This window comes from Cryptomeria japonica, chromosome 7 (genome assembly GCF_030272615.1).
Source record: "Cryptomeria japonica chromosome 7, Sugi_1.0, whole genome shotgun sequence".
Taxonomy (NCBI): domain Eukaryota; kingdom Viridiplantae; phylum Streptophyta; class Pinopsida; order Cupressales; family Cupressaceae; genus Cryptomeria; species Cryptomeria japonica.
This window is the reverse complement of record NC_081411.1, coordinates 204678000-204698244: the sequence shown is the minus strand read 5'-3', so window position 1 is coordinate 204698244 and position 20245 is coordinate 204678000.

Sequence of the window (20245 nt, the reverse complement as noted above, 5' to 3'; positions counted from 1 at the left end):
TTCAATCCACTCCATGACTGACTCTAGATCCATCTTGCCACTAAAAAGAGCTACACCTTCTAAGGTTTTGCCACTCAAAGCCTTGAAGACCTTCAAGAAATGTTCTTGTTTAAGAACATGGTCAGGTATAGGGATCTCATCTTCTAGTACTACCAATTTTCCCTTATCATCCACCTTATCACTCACTTCCCTAGTCCTAACCTCTATTGATTTTAGTTTTATCTCTAGCTGCTCCAATCTCTCCCTTAGTGCTCTATTTTCCTCTTCTTGTTCTTCTACCTTCTTGGCTAGCTCAGCATTGGTCACCATCTTGAAACTACTCACTTCTACCAAAGACTTACTTCTTGCTCTGATACCACTATTATAGGGAGAAACTCAAAAATTGGCTCAAATTGTGTGTTAGTAATCAATTTGGCTTGCAAGTTCCCTCAAAGGTGATTGTTGAAGGTTTTTCCACTTGTTTAGATATTGTTTCTTTCACGTCTTTCATGCTCTATGCTTCATACCGACCTTGAGATCTTCCTACCATGTTAGTTCTTATTTTCATTCATACTTGCTCTCAAGACTCACAAAAGTGCAACTTTGCTTCTTAGCTCCAAACACCAAAATATCTCACCAAGAGTTGCAAGAGGTCTAGGACATTTTCTCACATACTACTAGGATCATTTCAACTTAGTTTTCTGATCTATTCAATTGTCTTCTTACCCAATTTGAAGAAAAGCTCAAAACAGGGCTACAAGGAAAGAACCCCAATTAGCCCTCAAAAAATGCTAAAATGCTTATAACTCCACAAACTGCCAAAAAACTTCATGAAACCCTTTCATATCTAGATACCCTTTATGGATTTATTTCAATTTTGTGCTATGAGAAGGTCTGAAAAACCCGTAAAATTGTTGTCCTATAAATGTGCCTAAAAACTAGGGTTTTCAAGGGTTTTGAGTCTTCAAACACCTTATCACCATTCCAACCTCTTCTTCAGACCACCAAATATTTTGATAAGGTCTGTAGCATCATTATAAATCCTTCCAACTTCCTTTCTTGCAAGCATAAAGACAAACACTTGATGTGCAACCAAGTTTCAAGATGAAAAATGCTCAAAAACCATTGTATTCAACACTTTGGCTACTCAAAAAGAATTTCCAAAAAAATATTCATTGAAACATCCTCCCATCTGGTCTAAAATCTCTATCCAAACTTCATTCCACCTTATAAAACCTAAAATGAGGTCCACTTGGTGGGGGTTTGCAAAGAAGCTTTGTTTTACACCATGAAAATTCACTAGCCGGGCTATTGGAGCTTGCCTAGTAAGCAACAAAAACCATTTTCTTTGTCATTTCCATCAAACAAAAACTTGTATAAACAAGAAGGCTATATAAAAAAACTTTACTCTTAGATGCCATGGAGAAAGAGCTAAAGAAAATCAAGTTGCTTCCATTGTTGAAGCCAACCCTTACTCAACTGAGAACAGGGCTAAAACAAAATAATTTTCATATAATGTTAAAAATTCACACTAGAACACAAACCAAGGTGATAAATATTTAACAAAACATGGAACAACTACCTGAATGAAAATAGTACAGCCAAATGCTTAGGAAGTACAGACTGCTATAGCATATGGAGCAAAAATGCAAGAAAAGTGACAAAATTCTTAGTTTTTGTATTGAATTCTTCTTGTTTTCGAATGCCAACCTGATAAAAAGTTGTGCAAGGATTTAAATAGTCACTCACAACCTAAAACATCCCCATGTATGGACCAATAACCACCATTTTCCTTATTTTTACAAATTTTCCAGAAATTGTCAAAATGTTGCTTGACAATTTTTAGTACAATGAGCATTTTTGACTTGTGAGCCAAATAGACTTAACTATATCATTGGAAATGGTTTACTATAACCACACAAACATATATCAATGTCTAACAAGGCTTTATAATGTATTTTGACAATTTTTCTACATTTTGCCCATTCTAGGCTTACAAAGCATAAGAAGGTAAAAAATTGACCAAAAACTCAAAAAACAACAAAACTAAGACACAAAGGACACTTAAACACAAAAAACACACCATTTGGACATACAAAAAGTCCATTATTCATTTGGGACTAACATAGGCCATTTCAAACGAAAATTTGATGAAGTGCTCCATGAGCTTCACTAGGTGCTCTTGCACCAAAAACAGACTAAGGTGATCTTCAAGACTATAGAAGATAACACTTCAAGGTCACTTGAATTGGTGCATATTGATCTATGTGGACCTACCAAAACAAAAACTCTAGTAGGTGAAAGATACTTTATGCTCCTCATTGATGATTTTTGAAGAATGGCATGGGTCACTTTCCTACAAGATAAATCTCAAGCCTTTGAAAGATTCAAGATTTTTTGGAAGATGGTTGAGAGGGAAAGCGGATTGAAGCTAAAATGTCTAAGATCAGATAGGGGTGGAGAGTTCACATGAAATGAGTTTGAATATTACTATGAGAGACATAAAATAAGAAGACAATATTCAACTCCAAGAACACCACAATAAAATTGTGTTGTGGAGAGGAAAAATAAGATAGTGAAAGAGATGACAAGAACCATGCTAAATGAGGCAAGGTTAGTGTGCAAAGGATACTCTCAAGTAGAGTATGCTTTGCACACTAACCTTTCTTTGTGCCTCACAATATTTCCTTCTTCATTCATCTTGTTCCGGTAGACCCATTTTGTGCCAATAATATTCTTCTCTACAAATCTAGGAACTAATTCCCATGTCTTATTCTTCTCAATCTACTACAGTTCCTCTTCCATTGCATCCATCCATTTCTAACTTTTTCTGGCCTCATTAAATGTTTTGGGTTCCATTTCAGTCATGAGTCCGAAATTGACTTGCTCATCATTTCGGGCAAGTCTTCTTTTAGTTTGCACACCATCACACTTATTACCTATGATATAATCTTCTGGGTGAATTTTCTGCACATACCAATAGGGGGACTTGTTTGATTCTTCTTCCGGTTCAATGTCAGTCTAAACTTTATCTTCATCACTGGTGTCATCGTATGGTTCACTCATGCTTGTCTTCCTTTATGCATATCTTGATCAACTACAGGAAGGAAGTATTTCACATTGTTGTATACACTTTGAACTAGGTTCAACTAAGAACAAACAACATAATGTAACCTTATGAACTTTGATATGATCGGAAACCATCAGTTAAATACTTCAAAGTGTTTAGAAGTAAATGCTTCATCAAAAGATATCAGGATGGCTAAGGTAGCTTTGATTCTAGGAGTGATGAAGGCATTTTCTTGGGCTACTCAACTCATAGAAAGCCTGCAAATGCTACATCAAAAGACTAAGAAGAGTCATTGAGAGTGTGCATGTATGAGTTGATGAAGATATGCATAAAGGAAGACAAGCATTAGTGAACTAGTATGATGACACTGATGATGAAGATAAAGTTCAGACTGACAGTGAAATGGAAGAAGAATCAAACAAGTCCCCCAATTGGTATGTGTAGAAAAATCACCCGAAAGATTAGATCATAGGTAATAAGAGTGATGGTGTGCAAGCTAGAAGAAGACTTTCCCAAAATGATGAACAAGTCAATTTCTTACTCATGAATGAAATGGAATGCAAAACATTTAATGAGGCTAGCAAAAGTCAGAAATGGATGGATGCAATGGAAGAGGAACTACAGAAGATTGAGAAGAATAAGACTTGGGAATTAGTTCCTAGACTGGTAGACAAGAATATTATTGGCATAAAATGGGTCTACTAGAACAAGATGAATGGTGAAGGAAAGATTTTGAGGCACAAAGCAAGGTTAGTGTGCAAAGGATACTCTTAAGTAGAGGGAATATATTTTGAAGAGTCATTTGCACTATTTACTAGACCTGAGGCCATTAGAATGTTTCTAGCCTTTTTAGCCTACAAGGGATACAAGGTCTATCAAATGGATGTAAAATCTGCTTTCCTGAATGAAAATTTAGAAGAGGAAGTATGCATGGAACAACCAAAAGGTTTTTGGTTGCATGATGATGAAACCTTTATCTGTTAGTTGAAGAAAGAATTATATGGTTTGAAGGAGGCTCTAAGAGCATGGTATTCAAGGCTATATAAGTATCTAAAGGAGTAGGGTTTTAGAAAGGGAAGTGCAGACAATAATTTGTACATTAAATCAGATGGAAACCACATGATTATTATGGTTGTATATGTGGATGACATTATTTTTGGAGGTAACAAGGATACATTATGTAAAGAGTTTGTTGAATAGATGCAGTTAAAGTTTGAGATGCCAATGCTTGGAGAGCTATCATTTTTTCCTGGTTTGCAGATTTCACAACATGACAAGGCAATATTTATCTCTCATACCAATTATGCCAGGGATATATTGAAGAAGTTCCAAATGGAAGACAACAAATAAGTGAGTACACCAATGGTGACCGGATGCAAGTTGAGCAAGGATGATGAGCCACCGAAAGTGGATTAGACATTGTATAGATCCATGGTTAGTAGTTTATTATATCTTACTACTTCTAGACCAGATATATTGTAGGTAGTATGCATGGTGGATAGATTTCATGAAGCACCCAAACAGTCACATGTGATTTTAGTCAGGAGGATATTCTGGTATCTACAAGGGACACTTGATTATGAACTATGGTAGCCCAAGTAAGGAGATTTTACATTACAAGCATATAGTGATGCTGATTGGGCAGGTTGTGTTAATGTCCAGAAGAGCATAAGTGGTGGTGCATTCTTCCTAGTAACTCATTGGTCTCGTGGCACAACAAGAAGCGGGATTTAGTTTCCCTATCTAATGCTAAGGTAGAATATATTTCCACCCTCACATGTTGTTCTTGGGTGCTATGGATGAAGCAAACCCTCAAGGATATTCAGGTAGAAATGTTTGACCCCATTTCCATCCAGTGTGACAATTCAAGTGCAATTAACATATCAAAGAACTCGGTTATGCACTCAAGGATAAAACACATTGCCATCAAATATCATTTTCTCAGGGAGAAGGTGGTAGATCAAGAAGTTAAGGTAGAGTATGTCCCCACTGATGAACAAGTGGCTAATATCTTCACTAAACCTCTATCGGTAAGCACATTTGAGTATCTGAGACACAAGTTAGGAGTTATGTTACTCACTTCATGCACTTAAATGTGTATGGAGATCTATGGTTTAGGAGGAGTTCACTGCAATACCTTTTGACTCTTCAACCAATTGTTAGAAAAAGGGGGAGATAAGTACATGAAGAGTCTGTGCCCTTTATTATTGTTGTCAAAGGGGTAGAATGAACCGGTTGAAGAAATGTAGAGTGTGTTGACATCAATGTCAAAGGGGGAGAATGAATTGGTTGAAGAAATGCAGTGTGTTGACATTAATGCCAAAGGGAGAGATTGTTGGCATCATATTTTCATTGATGTCAACTAGTATGTATTCACTAGTATGGATGGCTACTAGTATGCAAGGTGTATGCAAGATGCAAGCAAAAGATGTTACCTGTATGGATGCTCACTGGTGAGTAAGCATAAGAAATTATAGAGATAACTGAAGGTAAGACTGGTTATGTCAACTGATAGTGTATGATCATTATGAAAGGTATGCTACCGATATGAAGGCAGTAACAACTTGTCCACTGGTAACAAGGCTAGAGACAAGAAGAACATAGAAGAACCTAGTGACCGGTTGGGTAAGAACACTGGTAGCATAAGGCAAATACCGATAAGATGTTTTTGGTTGGTGACCAAGCTTGAACTGACAAAGAGGATTGTGCTAAGGTGGAAGCTAATGAATGATGACACATAGGATCCAAATAGCTAATGAGTTATGGTCAACAAAGTGAGGGTTGGTGAGGTAGTTATCGACTAAGTTTACATTTAATGGCGATCCCATAAATCATGAGAGGAATACAGAGGAATGCGGATCGATGCAGACCAAGAGTCAATGATTTGATCTTCTATCTCCATGATCGATGCATGATATCCAATCTCCTTGTTGACCTTGAGAAGTATACTGCTGGAGCATTAATGGTGTTTGATAGAAAGCAGATCCATTCTTGCCAAAAATAGAAAATGTGTACAGACAGAAGAAGATATGGTGGTATAGTGTTACCTTGTTGTAGGATATTGATCTCAGAGGTTAGATTTGATGTGATCCAATCTGATTGAGGTTGATAAAGAAAAGCCTAGGTAGGAAATATTTAAATATGGAAGTTAGGTAGGAAAACTAGAGGATATATATGCATATTGAAGACACAAAGTGGTGATGTTGCATAATAGATTGATGCCAGTTACTAGAGAGGAGTGTTCTTGAGTGAATAGAGTGCTGAATAGACTGAGAAGAGTACTACAACTAATTATTTGAAGGAGAACCAGTAGCAAGAGTTGTAACCAGTAAGGGGGTTTAGCAAAGGTTTAATCGGTAGATAAAAGAGATGAGTTGAACTGATAGGAGGGCATCCAAGAGTGATAGAGTGCAGGGTGAGTATCAGAGGAAGTCAAAAAAGATAGATATTGACTAGTAAGTAATTAGAGAGAGTGAATTAATAACCAGTAGTGAAAGAATCGGTGAGATAGAGAAGAGTTCTAACAAGGAGAGAGCAGTTGAATAAGCATTACAAAACTCATTTGTAACAAGGTGCTTTCATTGTAATAAGTTTTTATTTCATTGTGTATCATTGAGTTGGTGATCAGTGTAGGGGCTGATGCTCCTTTGGGTTGGTGCCCATAAATCGTTAGGGGTTGGTGCTCTAAAAATTATAATTGTTGTTTCTTTGTGAGGCTGGATTGGAGCAGTAGGCTCCAGTAGCATTTCTCATTGAGGTTTTTCCCACATTGGGTTTTCCTCATATATTTGGTGTTGTGAGATGCATTCATTGTGTGTTTGATTACCAGTGTCTTCATTTCTTTACCAGTTGCACACACATAGTTAGAAATTGTTTGAAATCATTAATTCACCCCTCCTCTCTCAGTGACATATTGTGTTCTACATATTTAACACAAAATTTAAGGATTCATGTTTAGTTTAAAAGGTAAATGGAGTTGATAAAAAGTAGTACTAGAATCTGTGCAATACATAAACCATCTAAGGATTTAGGTTTGATGATAGTATAATTTTTTTTGAAAGATCATTCTCTATCGTATTCAATTTCTCTTCCATTGTATTAATCCAACTTTCATCCTTGCTAGCTTCCACATAGATCTTTGGTTTGACCTGAGATAAGAAATAATGTTTTTCTTGTCCACTAGTTTCTATAAGTCTTGTTCTTATTTGAACTCCTTTGTTTTTGTCTCCAATGATCTATTCTTTTGAGTGATTATTCCAGGAAAACTTTGTTGGTCACTTTAGAGTCTATTCAAGTTCCTTCTCTTCTGCACTTATTTCATCTTTCTCTTTTGTAGCCACTAGAATAACTTATACCTCATTCTCAAATCTAGGTATAGTCTCAGTCTGATTTCATTCTTCACTAGCATTGACATTGTTTTCTTTAAGCGAACACTACTAGATGATCCTTATTTCTTCTAAGATGAGCTAATATGGTACAAATAGCTATTTTAGATGGATATACATGGAAATGAAAAGGTCTAGACCAATCCAGAAATATCACAAATGACATTTTTATTATTTTCTATTTTATAGTGTCAAAATATTGTTAGCATTCTTTTGTCCATTTTATAGCTTTATTTTTCTCTTAGTATTTAAGTAGCTCCTCTAATGGTGTAGCTATGGAGGTGTATCTGGTGCAGGAGCACCTAGTTGAGTAAAAACTCTCCTTTTTGAGTATTTCATGCTTTCATGTTTGTAATGTCTTGTGTTAGGTTTTTGTTGTTGTTTTAGGTTGTTGTGTGTCATATCTCATGGTTTTGATCTCATTTTCTGCTTGAGAGATCAAGTTTTTCTTTTCATGAGTTAAGTTGTCTAGTTTTGCCTTCTAGGCCAAAAATGGGAAAAATGGTGAAATGTACTTTATAGGCTTAGGAATTCTTGAGAAAACATTGATTCATGCTATTAAATTGTTTTCAATCACACTTAGGTGTTTATATATGTTGGTTTAGTTAAGATGCTCAAAATTGTCTTATTGGGCAACAAAAGTTGCTTTTCCTTATTGAAAAGTTGGTTTTTGAAGTAAAAAATGTAAAAATCCAATCCTACAGCTCTTTGGCCATACAAGACACCCTAACTAACTCACTAAACCTTTAAATATGCCACCCTCTTTCTTGTATAGGGTTGACAAATGTGGAAACAGAGTTTTTCTCAATAAAGAAGTGCAAAATTCTGGCTTTTAATGTGTTTTTCTCTCCTTTAGAGAAACAATCCGTACTGTAGCCCATCTAGTCCATACTATACCTTTTTGGAAGTTTACATATTGGTTTTCCAATTATATTCAATTGATCGTTGCACTGGTTTTCCTTTTTGGAAGTTGGTGAAATAAAAATCCTTTCATTCTATGTGCTCACTACCCTGTCAAGGGTTTGAGGTTTCAAAATGCCACAACTTGACTAATCCAAGCCTAGGCTCCCACCAAATGGATTAGGTCAAGTTGGTTTATGCATGTACATTGTATATATGTTTCTTTTTGAGTTAAAATTATGCTTGGAGGACAAATTTGAGTGAAGATTAGACAAGTTTTGGAACTTGACTAATATCCTTCTTGAAAACTCAAATTCTTTTAATGAAAATGCATTGAAGTGTTAAAGATGCCAAGAAAGGGGTCTGACAAGTGTTATAAGTTATCTTTATTCAACTTTAATAGTTGAAAATTTTTTAACTTGCAACTTTTATTAGTTTTTTGTATTTGGCAGCAAGTTCACTGTTTTTGTGATTTGTTTTGTCAAATAACTCAAGGAATGCTTCAAGAACATTATCCAAGCCTTGTAAATGTTGGCATATGGACACTCCAATGAGACATTGTATGTGATTGAAGGTTTTGTCATTGATGGAAACCTTTCAATCCAATGGCATCGACAAGACATCATACCGACAAAGCATTACATAGGCAAGACCGTGCACCGACATCAACAAATCACTCTACACCGGCACTAGCACCGGCATAGAAGAAAACATGTATACCGACATAGAGGCCGACAAGATTTTTTTTATGTAATATTTTGTTTATTATTGTAAGCCGACTTGGCAAATTGTAAAATGACTCTTGTATATAAAGGAGATCATTGTAGACATTTAAAAAAGGTAATGTAGCGAGCATAAAGAAAATTATTAGGCAGACCTAATGTGTGAATTATAGGTCAAGGGTATATGTAAAGAATAGAGAAAGAACCAGTACTGAATCTGGCATTGGAGATGCTATTGTAAAGTAGTACAAGTCATTGGATTAGTATAATCCTTGTTGTAAGTCAGTGTGACTTCCCATTGAGCAGTGAGCTCTAGGCAGTTGGCCTTCCTGCATGTGCAGGCGCCTATTGTAAGTAATATTCTCTTATTGGCCAGTGAGTGAATATTGTGGGTCACAAAAACAACCGAAGTTTTTCCCACACCGGGTTTCCTTGTTAAACATCTTGTGTTATGGTGTTCTTTTCATGTGGATATTTCTGATTCTGTTTATTGCATTAATTCTTACATACTGGTACACTATTATTTTATGTTCTGCATGTTTTAGCTTAAGAAATTCTTATTACCGGTTAGATATTGATTCACCCCCACCCTCTCAGTATCTATGGGAATAATAACAATTGGTATCAGAGCTTGGTCCTCTATTTTTTAGAAGCCTAACAGCTTGAGGAAGATCTTGCCACTGATAAAGATGGAAAATCTGATGAAGCAACTTGAAGGAGCTCTTACAGACTATGATGTAGAGAAGTTGAAAAATATCAAATTAGAAGATGACTTAAGAGTAGCTTAGGATATCATTCAAGAACTTCAAGAAAATCTTACTATTGCAAGAAATAAGAGAAGAGAACTTTGTGAAAAATTACAAAATGGGAATGATGAAAAGAAATCACTTAATGATCAAATAAGCAAGCTGAAACAAGAGAACATGAAAACAAAAAATGAAATGTAGGATATGATTATGAGATTTTGCAAAGAGATTGAGGATAGAAAGAAGAATGAAGAAGAATTGACCAGAAGACTAAGTGATGCAGCAAATGAGAACACAAGACTTAGTTATGAAAATGACATGTTGAAGATAGATCTGATGCATACTCAAAATGACTCAAATGAACTGATGAGACAAAAAGAAATCTTGGAAAGGGAACTAGAAACTGCAAATCAACATAAGGAAAAATTCAAGAAAAGCTCAGAGGAACTTGGCACCTTGTTGAAAAATCAAAAACCTAAAGGTGACACTTCTGGAATTGGCTTTGAAGTTGGTGAAAGCTCTGGTACTGCAAATACTCAGGATCACAGCAAACCGGTAAGACAACCTAATACTTATAAATTCAATGGAAGATGCTTTAACTATAATAAGTATGGTCATAGAGAAAATGAATGTAGATCTAAGAATTATCAGAATATCAATACACCCACCAGTCAATGTTCAAAATGCAACAAAGTTGGTCACAACTCTGAAAACTGCAGAATGAATATGAGATGTTATGTTTGTGGAAGATTTGGACATTTATCTAATCAATGCAAAACACAAACCAACATAGGTTATGGGAAAGCTATTCAGAAAAATAATGTAACTTGTTATGCATGTAACAAGATTGGGCATATTGCTAAATTTTGTAGAAGTAAAGGTACACCGGTAGACAACAAAAGTGCTAGCTTGAAAGGTAAAGAAAAAGTTGAAGAGGTTAAGCAAGAATTCTCAAAGTAATGGATTAGAAAAGCTGATCTAAATATTGGGAATACTCCTCCACTGGTAGAACCAACAAATGTTTCACCTACAGGATAGAGCAGTGCTCCACCGACAGGAAGTTCTTCATCTAATTGGAGAAAATTTCCTTGAGGGTTTGGCAATCTAATGACACGTGCTATTATTCCCTCGGTTAGAGATAAGAAGTTGAAAATTACTTATTACTGGCAAACAATGTTAAGTGAATACTTAACCGGCATGCAATTAATGTGGTAGACGGTGATAAGACATTCTAAAAGTAAAGTTTTGGGTCCATTTCACTTCACCAAGTTTTTAAATTTTCAAAGAGCGCGAAGACTCCTAGCTAAGGCATTTCGAGCAAGAAGCAAGCACACCCCAAGCAATCATCCATTCAAGGCAGAAAAAGGTATTTAATCATGGCATCCACCTTTGCAATTGAATACGTAGAAAACCCTACTATTGTTGAAGTAATTATAAGACCTAGGCCCATATTTTAGTTAGTCCCTGAGATAGCAAAGAAGGATGATACCTTAGGTGCATTTTCTCAAATCCCTAAAGGTGTTGTATATGTTGAAGACCCTAGAATGTACATCCACTGCAACATTGAAGAATTAGGAGATGAGGAAATCAAAACCATGTATAAAACCATGATATGTGATGATACTAGCAATGTTAAAGCTGAACACAAGGTTATTGAAACCCTAGGATTCACAGAAATCCTTAGCATTCCTGAATTTCCTAAGGATGTGATTAGGATAGTGTTAAGAAGAGTTCATGGAGAATTTTTCTAGTTAGATGCAATTCATAAGATCACCAAGGAAGCTGTAAAAGTTGTCACAGGGTTACCGACCACTAGTAAGAGACCAGATAAAAACAAGAAAGTTTCCAATGATTTAGTTATAGACCTAACAGGTGCAACATTCGATAAGAGATCTCTAAGGGTTAATGATGTAAAAGATATCAATGTGAGATTCATAAGTATGATATTAGGTTACAAAGCCACTCATGCTAATAGACTTAACTCAGTTTCAAATTTATGCATTAAGAGTGCTTATGATATGGTAATAGACAATGCTAAGAGTGCTTATGATATGGTAATAGACAATGCAAAAATTGACATCTATGAATGGTTAAAAGATGAACTGATAGACAACCTTGGAAAGATAAAGAAAGATAAGAAAGGAACTTTCAGATTTGGAAATTTGTTAGTATGCCTAATGCTTCACATAACAAAACAGGTTCCCGATATAGGATATAAAGAACTAGGATATGACATACCGGTAGGAAAACAATTGACAGGACTATTCAATAACATGGGTGAGAACAAGGAGAACAATATCCATGACTTTTTCCAAGCATTGAAGACAAAAATGAAGAAAAGAATAAGGTTATCTCAGGAAATAGTAGACAAATACAAAGATGATATAAGCTTTGTTATTAAGAAAGATGAAATATGGATGGAAGTAGTCATCCCAAGGATAATTTGGGTAACCGAAATGGGCTATGAGACAGATGATCATATAGTTGAAACTTATGCTAAAGCACTTCCGGAAGCCCCCAAAGAACCTAAGGAAGAAGTATTTGGTAGTGTTGAGACCATAGAAAGACAAATACAATCTAAGAAAAGAGTAAAGAAGGTTGAGGCATTTGTGAGGAAAGGATCCAGACAAGAAAAGGCCATTAAGGAAGATGTATTAAAGAAAACTGGCATAACAGAAGATGAGTTGGCAGCTCCACAACCTGAAGCTCATCTATCACCGGTAGGTACTTCTTTGGAAAGTGACAAGCCAAAAAATTTTAAAAGAGTTGTTAGAAAAAGAGATCCCTCACCGGCAACCACTCCTTCACCTAGAAAGACAAGGCAGAAGCAACAAGCAGTGAGATCTCCGGTTAGAAAGGTCACACCCAAGAAGAAGCTAACACCAAAGAAAAAGAAAAGGACGAATAGTGACTTGGCACCTCTAGATATATTGTTAAATGAAATCATAGAGGAAGGAAAACTGAAAAACATAGAGAAAATTTATGACACTCTATTTGCTGATGAGAAAGGGCAAGTTGAGGAAAGTGTGATACTGCATATGGACATGTACAAGAAGTTTTTGATGGAAGTAGTCAATGAAATTCCTGACGATTTGTACAAAAGACTTGAGGCCAAAAGGCAAGCAGTGATTGAATTAGATAAGAAAATAAAAATAAAAAAGCTACTTGTTGTATATCCGGTAAACTCTCCCAAGGAAATTGATGATTTGATTGCTCAGGCAAACCGGTCAGTATTCTCTACTGCACACCAACATATTTCACTGATGGTAGGAAGAGTTACTAAAGTAACAGAGGAAATAGAAGATGGTTCGGATATATTCCTAGTTGACAAGGAAAAACAAGAAGAATACAGGAACCCTAAACCTATAAAGGTATATCAGAAGGATAGGGACAATGGGAAAGGCAAAGTTGGTGGACTACCAAGCATAAAGGTTAAAGACAAGCTACCCCCACTTGTGAAAATTACAACCACTAAAGACCAACCGACAACAAAATGTATGGATGTAGAGGATAGCAATCCTAAATCTAAAGTCCTATACACTATAAATGTTGATACCCAAAAGATCAACATAATAGTTGATAAAGATACAACTAACAAGTCAGATATGGGTAATGAGCCTCTGGTAACAGGAGAAATAGAGAAACCGACAGAGGATACAGGGAAAAAGATAGAATCTAAGGCACATACAGAGAAACCAACAAAGCTAAAGGCTCCAGAACAGGTTCACAAGGAAACAATGCCACCGGTAAGTAGTGAAGCAAGAAAACCAGTGCTAAAAGAAATGCAGACACAAACTGACCTACCGGAGGTCAATACAAGCATGGTTTCCACCGACACTCAAATTGATGGGTCATCATCAACATTCAAGACAACAAATGTGATTGAGGTATTACTTCACTCCATCAAGAAAATAATTGACTGCAGTTCACAGGCTTATAAAGCAATAGATGATTCAATACCAATTTTGAAGATAATTGCTCCTAAATGTAACATAGATAATAAAGATTCTTTAGGACAATTGGACATATTATGTAAATATATTTCTGTAAATATTGGGAAAATAAAGGAAGAATCAATAAAGGACAAGGTTGAAAAAGAGAAACATAAATTCTTTGATGAAGAAATAAAGAAGTGTAACAGAGACTTTGACACACTTCTACCGGAACTATGTAGTTTGTTGAAAGAATACAAAAATCTGTATAAAGATACATGCAAAACAAACTTTTTGACTGTAGATATTGACAAGAAAATATGCAAGACACAGGATGAGATAAATAAGCTTGCAGACAATTTTGTCAACTCACCAGATTCATTATCAATTTTTGAAGAGAAGATAGCAAATTTTGAGGAAGAATTGCTCAAATTGGAAAGAGAAAAAGATAGAATAATAAACAAGGCAAAACACTTCAGATCTAAACTAAGTCCAAGATTGGACTATTTAGCATCTCTGTGGAAGGAAATCTCAGATGCATTAGCATAGGGAAGCAAAGCACAAGCAAAGCATTTGCAACATCTCACCAGTACTGTGAAGAGGACTGAAACAACAATAAAAGATAGTAAAAAGTTTATGGATAGTATAAACTTAATTTTGGGAGATCTTTTTTAGATAATAACTACCCAACTATAGGGTTGAGGATAAGGATAAGATATAACTACAAACTCTACTAACATCTTGACAACCTTTGTCATTGAAGCCAAAGGGGGAGTAGTAGGATGAGAAAGTTCAAAGACAGGAATTATATGCTCAGGGGGAGCCCTCATAATTTTGGTAACTTTTTTGACTACATATTTTGGACACTTTTTGAAATTTCTCATGAGTATTGCCATCAATGCCAAAGGGGGAGATTGTTGGCATATAAACACTCTAATGAGACATTATATGTGATTGAAGGTTTTGTCATTGATGGCAACCTTGCAATCCTACGACACCGACAAGACATCATACTGGCAAAACATTACATAGGCAAGACCATGCACCAGCATCAATAGATCACTCTACACTAGCACCGGCACTGGCACAGAAGAAAGCATGTATACCAGCATAGAGGCCGACAAGATTTTTGTTATGTAATATTTTGTTTATTATTGTAAGCCGACTTGGAAAATTGTAAAATGAATCTTGTATATAAAGGATATCATTGTAGACATTTAAAAATGGTAATGTAGCGAGCATAAAGAAAATTATTAGGCAAACCTAATGTGTGAATTATAGGTCAAGGGTATATGTAAAGAATAGAGCAAGAACCGGTACTGAATCTGGCATTGGAGATGCTATTGTAAAGCAGTACAAGTCATTGGATTAGTATAATCCTTGTTGTAAGTCAGTGTCACTTCCCATTGAGCAGTGAGCTCTAGGTAGTTGACCTTCCTGCATGTGCAGGACCCTATTGTAAGTAATATTCTCTTATTGGCCAGTGAGTGAATATTGTGGGTTACAAATCCCACCGATGTTTTTCCCACACCGGGTTTCCTCGTTAAACATCTTGTGTTATGGTGTTCTTTTCATGTGGATATTTCTGATTCTATTTATTGCATTAATCCTTGCATATTGGTACACTGTTATTTTATGTTCTGCATGTTTTAACTTAAGAAATTCTTATTACCAGTTAGATACTGATTCACCCCCCCCTCTAAGTATCTATGGGAATCCTAACAGTAACTGTGAAGGCAATGTAATAGGAAAATTCATTGATGTTTTGTAGACCTTATTAAGTTAGATTTCCAGTTAATACTCCTTGTTAAGCAGACCAAAAGTTGTAGCAGTAGTTGACTGGTAAAGGAGAGTGTTTTTTACTATGACAATGGCATTTCACTCCTTTCTCAGTTTGTTGCCAAGTGTTTGGCATAATGTTTGTGTGACAGAGGTAGGGGACACATGTTCTGGTTATGATAGACATTCTATGAAGATCTAGGCACTTGTATTGGTGAACAAGGATGCGAACAAAGTGTTTATACTCCAAAACCCTCCAAAACCCTACTTTCATGCCTAACAATGAGGTTAAACAGTAAAAATACTTCTCTGAGCCTAAAACTAAAAAAATATCTTTGCTATGACTTATTCTTCACTATCCAAATTATCTCCCATTGTCAGGAAGCCCATCGTTGGGTAGGGTGAGCAAAACTAGGCCAATTAGGCCTTCGCGGGCTAGTAGCCCTTTTTGACTGTTTTAATCAAAAAGCATGAACCCAATTGCATAGAGGCATTTGGAACTTATGAAACCTTGTGTGATCATTATGAAATAGTGAAACAAGTTACATTTTGGACCTTGGACAGTGTATAGTCTCTTTTGGAGGTTTTGACCCTTGGTTGGTGAGTTGAGTAAGCTAAAGGCTATGAACCTTAAACTAAGTTTTGGTTGTCAAATTTTGAGTAAACCTTGTTGTTTCTACATGACTATGTTGGAATTGCCTAATGCACACTAAAAATAGTAAGGTGAATGTCAAAAGAACAGGGAGTTGAGAAATGTGTAGATGGGTGAAGTAAGGAATTGGAGTAATTTTGAGCAAGGGTGTGAGCTTTCACCAAGAAGGGAGGTTGATGGTGAAGTATAGAAGAGAGGTTTGTCAATTGTAACTAATCTTGATATTGAAAATATAAGGAGTAGATATAAACAAGACTTTTTGTTTCCTATTGTACCTTTTTGACCAAAATTGGTTTTTTGAGCACTAACCTAGCATCCTCCCTATCAGTATCCTTTAATAAATTTTTCATGCTAGCTTGTGTATCCAAGGACAGTTCCTAATTTTGAAGCTATTTAGGTTGTTGTAGGTTCATTCTTATGTTGTGCTAGCATTCTACACTCACATGAGAATGGTTGATGTTGTCATTGATGGCAACCAACCGGTAACAGGATTGTATAGGTTCACCGACAACACAAACATCATTCACTGGCACCGGTAGGCATAACAAGTTTATTCATCAGAATTTAGTTTACACCAGCAACAAAGCATACTGACATCTAGGCCGAGATGAGACAAGTTTTGTTTATATGAACTATATTGTAATGTAATTAATTATCTATAAGCCAACATGATGTATTGTAGAGACTCATATATGTATGAGATCTTATAGGTTGAATTTGATATGGTATTATGTATAAGATAGCAAAATTTTTTTGTAATAAGGCAGATAGGTTATGTGAGTGAATATCAATCACCGATAGGTTTTTGGTTAAGGTCTCGGAGACAACTAAGAGGGGGGGGGTGAATCAGTTGTCAAATAAATTCAAACGAAAAACTTATTAGCCAACTTAATGCTTAATACTGGTAAACCAGTTAAGTATGCTGGTAGATAGTTTTAATAGTAAATTGCTATACCGGTAAGGATTAATGCATGAAACATAAACATAAAGTCATCCACAACACATGACACCAATATTTGTACGTGGAAACCCTGTAAGGAGAAAAACCATGGTGGGAAACCTTACCCACAATTAGATAATACTACTGCAGATAGTAAGTGTACATAAATGGGGTCTGCACATGCAGAAAGGACAACAACCTAGAGCTCACTACTCAATCACAAAATGGGAGTCACATTGAGTACAGTTGGATGGTTAAATCCAATAAGAATGTACTGCACAAGATAGCATCTTCATATGCTGGATTTAGTACCAGTGTAATATTGATATGCTTCTACAAAAACCTAACTTCACCTTCAAATGATGTCTTCATGTATATCCTTGTTTGATCTCGCATATACCTTCACTTAAATCTTTTTCACATTCCACACTTGATCTTACAAATAAGATTTTACATTTATACCATACCCTAAGACCAGTTTTAGTAGGTCGGCTCTACAAGATATTACAATAAAAACATTTTACATACAATATAATATCCGATGCAATAATCGATTGAACATGTCAGCTTAATGCATTTACAAAAATAATAAATCATCTCCATAGCGTTCCATGCTGATTTGGAAAAGATAAACTTGCCAGTGTAACCCTAGATAACCTGGACCTATGTGCCGGTAAAAGCAAATATGCAAATATGAATATAACAATGATTATTTCTTCAAAATAAAGCGTCGACATGATGTCTTCAACATTATCAAGTGTCTTCCATATCATTCCAGGTACTGGTGAACCATATACCAGTAACTGTTGCACAATTTACTACTTGCCGATGAATGTTGCTGGATCTCCAAAGTAGGTGTATTAGTAGGTGTTGACATCAATGACAAAACCAAACCAAAATACCAAAAATCTCCCCCTTTGGTATTTATGGCAACACAAGATGGAAAAACCATCAAAGTGCCAAAACAGAAATGCCAAATATAAAAACCAACAATCTCCATTTCTCCCCCTGGGAGTGACAATACCAATCTCTCATACCAATTTCTCCTTAGATGTGTTATTCAAAATCTCTCCCCAAAAGGATAATGTGTTTTTCCATAGATATCTCTCCCCCTTTGACATCAAATGCTAGAGTCACAAAAAGTCAAGTTCATACAAAATACCAACTACTCCCCCTTAGAAGTAGCTTCCGTATGAAATACTGGAATAAAAGATTTGTTCATTTAATTATGTCTGTTGATGACAATCATCAACTGTCTAAGTCTCTACCAGTGGTGGTATGACTCCAAGTTGATCTCTGAGATACTCAAAAGTCTCCTTAGGCAAAGGTTTTGTGAAAATATCTGCAAGCTGTTCTTTAGTATTCACATAAACTAGTTTTATCTCCTTTTCTTAAACTTTTTCCCTTAGAAAATTCAGTTTGATAGAAACATGTTTTGTTTTAGAGTGTAATACTGGATTCTTAGATATATCAATTGGTGCAGTGTTATCATAGTATATAGTAATAGGTTCCTTGCATTTTACCTTTATGTCTTTCAACATTTGCTTAAGCCATAATACCTGTGTACAGTTTGTTGCTGTTGCAACATATTCTGATTCTACTATTGATAAAGATGTAAAACTCTATTTCTTACTCAACCAAGAAACTAATCTCTTTCCAAGAAAGAATGCTCCTCCAGTGGTGCTCTTTCTATCATCTATATCTCTTGCCCAATTTGCATCTATGTATGCACATAGATCAAAATTTTCATCTTTCGGATACCATAATCCAAGATTTGTTGTTCCTTGTAAGTACCAAAAAATCCTTTTTACTGCTGATTCATGATTTTCCCTAGGATTACTCTAAAATTTAGAAATAATACATACTGCATTCATAATATCAGGCCTGGTTTGTGTTAAATACAATAAACCTCCTATCATAGATTTGTATCTAGTTGGATTAACAAGTGTAGATTCATCCCTTTGAAATAATTTATCATTTGTAGTCATAGGTGTGATTACCGGTTTAGAGTTCTCCATCCCAAATTTCATTAGTAATTCTTTCAAGTACTTGGATTGACTCAAAAATATACCTTTATCAGTCTGAGAAATTTGCAAACCTAAAAAGAACTTTATTTCTTCAATCATAGACATTTCAAATTCTTGCTGCATTTCAAGAGAAAATTCCTTACACAATCCATCTTCTCCTCCAAAGATTATATCATCAACAAGTACTTCAATAATCAAGATGTCATCATTAGTTACTTTGTAGTATAAATTGCTATCTGCATTTCCTTTAGTAAAACCAATCTTTAAAAGATACTTATCCAACCTTGCATACCAAGCTCTTGGGGCTTGTTTCAATCCATACAGAGCTTTTCTTAACCTACAAACCATATCATTGTCATTTGTCAAAGAAAATCCATCGAGTTGTTCAATATATACTTCTTCTTCAAGATCTCCATTCAAAAATGCACATTTAATGTCCATTTGATAAACTTTGTAATCCTTGTGAGCTTCAAAAGCTAAGAATAATCTAACTGCCTCAATTCTGGCTACCGATGCAAAGGTTTCATTGTAATCAACTCCTTCTTTCTGAGAATATCCCTTACAGACTAGTCTTGCTTTATTTCTGACAACCTTACCATCTTCATTAAGTTTGTTTCTAAATACCCATTTAGTTCCAATTACATTTTTATCTTTAGGTCGGGGAACTAATGTCCAAGTATTATTTTTCTCAATTTGTCCTAATTCTTCTTCCATAGCTTTAATCCAAAATTTATCTTCACATGCCTCATTAATAGATGATGATTCAATTTGAGAAATAAGACATACCTCTTCATTTGCCAATCTTTCTCTTGTCATAACTCCTTTGAATTTGTTTCCAATTATCTGATCTTTAGAATGATTCAATCTTACATACCTGGGTGTCCTAGTTTGTTGTTGTTCTTCAATTATTGTGGAATCTTCTGATGATACTGGGGTAAATGGATCTTCATTGTGTACCAGTGGATTCAGTATAGGTTCACTTGTCACAATTTCTATTGCCGGTTCAGAGTCTATATACCTTGAAGTTCCTCTGAATTGTTCATCAATTTTTACTTTTGTACTTTCAACAATTTTCTACAATCTTTTATTAAAACATCTATATGCCTTGCTCTT